We start from the raw sequence: 6,000 nt of genomic DNA, 5'->3' as shown, positions 1-6,000 counted from the left end.
TTTCCAATTTGTTTTTCCACTGTGGCCTTACATATCTATTTAACTTTATTGCTGGTTATAAAGTACAAAGTGTTTATAATTAAAAAAGAAAAATTTTAGAAAAATTTTTAAAAATTGAATTCTGATGGAGACCTGGCTTGATTTTTATCTGCAACAGTCCCGGTAAAAAAAAAAAAAAAAAAAAAAAAAAAAACAGCAAAAAAATCCTCTTTTCCTTTTCTTCTGTTTTTTCCCTTACTTCCACATAGTCTTTTCTTCCACACATAGTTGCTGTTTTAATTGCTGCAATAGCCCCCCTCAACTCCTACCTTGCTCACCCAGCTTCTAAAGCCTTTGCTCTATTTGTAACAAGAGACATTCAGGCTCAATCCTCCTGTTTGATTCCTCTGGAAAAGAAAGGAGGGAGCAGGGATAGGAGCTGATTAGAATTCAAGGATATTAGGACTCAGGATTCAGAAGCAGCTTCAGGGAAGTTCAAGGTGAACACTATTAATATTGTTTCAACTATTTCAACTACCTTATAGATGCAAAGATAAAAAGGATAGTTACGTGTTTCGTTTCTCGAGTGTTCTTAATGTTTCCTAGTTGATCACAAGATTTTGTTTTAATTAGCATGGTAGTACATATCCACATAGATTAAGTAAAAAACTCAGAATCCCATTTCCACTTAGATGTTAAATGCCATGAAAGAACATTGCTCCCACTCTAAAAACAAATGCCAAATAGTCTACAAAATTCTCACTGTGCTCCAGCCCAACAGAGAGCTAAAATCATAAGGCAACAAAGTAACCTGAATTCCAAAGTGGGACAAGCATTTCCAAAGTGAAGCCTCTGGACACATTAGCTGTTTAGCCTTTGGCTGAGCAAAACAGAAAGAAGTGGTCATACTCTAAGGAAGTAAGAAGACATCAGCCAAATTTTTAAGACACTCATAAAGGGCAAGTGTGGGCTGGCATACCCATTTGGAGTAGGAGGCACAGACACAAGGAAGGTATCCCCTCAAAATTCCTCTTCTATGAGCCTCTGCTGGGTATTCACACTCATGAAAAAGATTGGGTACAGGGAGAACTTCCTTCAGTGGTACATCTCTTGCTGCTGCAGATAGAAAAATCCAATGGGGGGCGCCTGGGTGGCTCAGTGGGTTATAGCCTCTGCCTTCAGCTCAGGTCCTGATCCCAGGTCCTGGGATTGAGCCCCCGCAGGCTCTCTGCTCAGCAGGGAGCCTGCTTCCTCCTCTCTCTCTCTCTCTCTCTCTCTCTCTCTGTCTGCCTCTCTGCCTACTTGTTATCTCTGTCAAATAAATAAATAAAATCTTAAAAAAAAAAAAAAGAAAAAATCCAATGGACTCTTCTCTTATAAAGCAATAGCCTTGAGGCACTAATGGAGGGACAACAAACCTGTCACACCCAGATCCATCACTTCCGAAAAAGGAGCAAAAGGAGAAACCCTGTCTCTGAAAAGAGGCTGGGGATCTTTTTGTTGGGCCCAGGACTCTGGATTGTTACCAGGTAGAGGGGTCAGCTCCTGCTGGGACAGAGACAAGACATTCTCTCCTATGTAAGATCAACAACAGACACATAGTAGAGTTTAGCAGCCACAGGGAGCGGGGGGAAAGAATGCTGAGGAAACCACCCCAAAGCCCAGGCACACGTCTGAGGGACTAAGTCTGAGGCTTGACTAACACAATCAAAAAACCCCTTCCCCAAATAGGATTCCTACATCAACTAAGAAGCAACAACAACCTTTCCTTGGGAAAAGCAAAAACATAATAAGAGATCCCTAACATGGCTCAAGCAGGCAGGGTAGAACAAGAACATTGGGAAAAGCCTTCCGGCATCCCAGCTCTCACTCTAAGCAAAAAATAACAGCAGCCACCACTGGGGGTAACTTGAAGCCTGTGGTAACCTGAAGATAACCACGGCAACAACTAAACCCAAATCCAGCTCAACTCCTGAACACGAATATCCACACGAATGGCATGAAATATCCACACGAATGGCATGAAAGAAGAGGTATACCCATGATGAGGTAAAAATACTATTTAACACAGTGTCTTTGGATGTTCTACACATAATGTGAAGCATTTGGTAAAAAGTACAACACATACAAAAAAGCAAGATAAAACAAACCATTGTCAAATGATTAAACCAACCAAAAGGAGAAATGATTAGATGTTAAAACTATCAACACAGATTTAAAAATACATATGATTAATATATTAAAGGGTCTAGAGGAAAAGATGGACAATATGCATGAACAGATGGGAAATGTCAGTGAAGCAATGGAAATTATAAAAGAGAATCAAATGAAAAACCATATTAGAAATGAAGAGTTTCCTTGATAGGCTCATTAGCAGACAGGACACAATGAATGTAAAGATGGAATGAGAGAAGTATCAAAACAGAAACACATAGCAAAAATGAATGAAAATTAGAAATTTTAAAATTAAAAAAAAAAAAAACCCAGCTGTAGGACAATACCAAATGGCTAACATACATGTAAATGAAGTCCAAGAATGGAGAGAAAGAAATATTTGAAAGTATAAATGATCAAGAATCTTCCAAGACTAATGAAAACCAACAAACCACAGATCAAAAAACTCCAGAGAACCACATGCAGAATTATTCTGAAAAAGGAAAAACTAACCAAAAAAAATCCCACCGAGACACAGTATAGTCAAACATTGAAAAAATTCAAACAAATCCTACTTGCTCCCTCATGACCTCAGCTTCAACTCTCTGGCTCACCATCTGTCTCAGTCTATGGTCAGATCTGAGGTTCCCTAATCCATTTCTTTAGCTCTCTGGTTCCTCCAACATCACTTTATTCCCTAGTATATAACCTATGCTCTTCCAACCATTACAGTATTTGTTCAGACAGGCTTTCTAGAATCTTCTTCATAAGCTGCATACCACGTTCTTAATTCAAGTTCCAGGAGTCAGGCTCTAGATAAGGAGTGATCTTAAAAGGTCTGAAAACGGATGTCACCATAAAGCCAAAGTAAGAAGTTCATATTACCAGGTTTATAAATAATTCTTTTACTAGAGTTATAAGTTATGGGAAATGAAGCAAATTTTCACATAAATGTCTATGACATCAAAGAACACAATTCCAAACTAGTTTAGCAGAATATTTAAATAAATGGAATGTTCAGCCTGCCAATCTCCCATACAAACAGAATAATTATTTCACAAGAACTAGTACCACTCTAAAGGCTAGGATTTGCCAGTGTGCTCTTGAAAATAAGTGCTTCGGAGAAAAATCCAAGGATTTGAGCTTAAAAAATGAGAAACACTAAAATGTCCAATCATTTTTTGACCCACCCAAGATATTAGAGGTGATTCTCATTATTCATGGTAGTTATATTCCATAAAGTTGCCGCAAATACTAAATTAGCAAACATTGCCCATAAGGGAAATATAGAATTGGGAGTCTTGGGAACTTCTGGTCACATTTTCATCAACAATGTATAACCTTGTTTTTTGTCTTTATGTTTAAGGACACCTTATTCAATATATATTGTTGAGTCACTAACATTGAACTCATGGCCAACCACACTGTAACTCATGCCTGAATGGAGCTTATCTAATACACATGTTTTCTCTGTCAGGCACATCACAGCCTTCTTGTGCTTAGGAACACTAGAAAGCACATCAGCATACATTTGGGGGGCATCTTATTATTTTTTTTATTAACATATAATGTATTATTTGCCCCAGAGGTACAGGTCTGTGAATCATTAGGCTTACACATTTCACAGCACTCACCATAGCACATACCCCTCCCCACTGTCCATATTGTGGATTTTGTTGGTGATTGTGCTCTTTAAAATGGGGGGGGGGGCATTTTAAAGAGCACAATCACCAACAAAAAGAGCAAAGTGTTGGAAACGTGGCCCTACAGAAACCACACACATGTGCACATGTGCACACACATCTACACTATAAGCACGAAAGACAAAGGTAGAGCATCCGCCTAGTCTACCTCAGCCGGGAATGTGCATGTAGAAGACTCAAACTTTTCACCAATCTGTGCATGTCCACAAATAGCTGCACAAATGCTACAAGTATTGGTTTAGGGGTTGTACATAAATTTTAGCAAATAGGCAAATTATTCGCAGATTACAAATTTGTGGATGAGGATCAAGTGTGTCTCCATCTCCAATGTCCCCTTTAATGGCCCAACTTGATATATACTTTGAACCTCATCTCACCTTTCAATTTTCTTAGTACTCATGAACCTCACCTGTTTGTTTCTATGCATATTTCATCCTCCCTCATCAAGACTCCAGGGTCCTTGTCCTAGCAATGCATTCACATGGATGAAAATGGGGGAGGCACATTCTGCCTCACGCATAGACATTATCATAGATAGCACTTCCATATAGTTCACGGATTCTGCTATTTCAACAACATTCATACATAAACCTAGATTCACAACATATTACCACTTTCTTCTTCAATCTGCTAGTATTTTCAGAATCTAAGCCTTCCAGTGAGAAAGCTTAAAGTGTAAGTTTCTGAGATAAGGATGATTACCTGGATCCTTTGCTTCTAATAAATCTTGTTTGTTTGTTTAAGATTTTATTTATTCATTTGACAGAGAGAAAGAGATCACAAGCAGGCAGAGAGGCAGGCAGAGAGAGAAGGGGAAGCAGGCTCCCCGCTGAGCAGAGAGCCTGATGCAGGGCTCGATCCCAGGACCCTGAGATCACGACCCGGGCCAAAGGCCGAGGCCCAACCCCCTGAGCCACCAAGGCACCCCTGGACCCTTTGCTTCTAAATCACTTAGGTCATTTATAATTTTTTAAGTTTAGGAAACCCTCAATAATTACTCCAACTCTACTTCACTTTGCTAAGAGAAATCTGATCAAATATTGCCTACCCCTTGTTCTCCAGAGGGAAACAGTAAGTCTCTGCTTTTCTTTGGTCAAATAGAAGCTGTGCATAAAAATAGATATACATAGAACTATGATTATTCACTGGTGAGCCAGTTTATTTTTAACTGTTTGATTTAGTTCCCTCTGTAACTGTGAAGGAATAAGAAACCAGGAAAACTAAAGCCCTCAAGTCTAAATATCCTAAGGTGCTTGAACGGAAGCTGCTCAAAGGTTCATAGAATACCGGCACATAAGCTATCTCTAATATCACACATCCTAAGTTTGGACGGAATCTTAAAAGTCTTCACCTCTTCAACAGAGGGAACCTGAGTAGGGATCAAGGGTGCTTTAGCTCAACACTGTGAGCCCAACATCAACACTTTGCCTAGCTCACTGCAGACACTAAAAAATATTTAGTTATTTCTCAGCAATACATGATACATGTGGATGAATCTCAAAAACATGTTCAGTGGAACAATGCTTACACAAAAGACCCATAGTGGGTGATACCATTTGTATGAAGACGTAGACTAGCCCAAACTAATCTATAGTGGAAAAGAATCACAAAAGTGGCTCCCTTGTTGGGGGTGAGAAGAGAATGGGGATTGGAGACTGCCTGGGAACTGTCTGAGGTTATAGATAGTGTTCTGCATTTTGAAAGTGGTTTGGATACAGAGGTGCACGCATCTGTCACAGAATACACTTAAGTCTGTGCGTTTCCTTGTATATATAACCTTTACCTCAAAATAAATGTGTTAAAAACAAGCATAGTAATATATTGTTAAGAACTAGGTAGTAGGTACATGGGTGATTACTTTCAAATTTTCTTTCAACTTTGTTGTATTTTTTTTTAAGATTTTATTTATTTGAGAAAGAGAGAGAACAGGGAAAGAGACAGAGGGAGAGGGAGAAGTAGGCTCCTCGCTGATCAGGGAGCCCAATGTAGGGCTTGATTCCAAGACCCCAGGAACATGACCTGAGCTGAAGATAGATGTTTAACCAACTGAGCCACCCAGGAAAGACAATTTTGTTGTGTGTTTTTTTTTTTTTTTTAAATGTTCTTACCCAAACATTTCGTGGAAAGCAGGAATCATACATTTTTTTAAAAAGCTCTGAAAATA

The sequence above is a fragment of the Enhydra lutris genome, unplaced genomic scaffold (assembly GCF_002288905.1).
Source record: "Enhydra lutris kenyoni isolate GAN:26980312 unplaced genomic scaffold, ASM228890v2 scaffoldscaffold30, whole genome shotgun sequence".
NCBI lineage: Eukaryota > Metazoa > Chordata > Mammalia > Carnivora > Mustelidae > Enhydra > Enhydra lutris.
Note: the sequence above shows the minus strand (reverse complement) of the source record.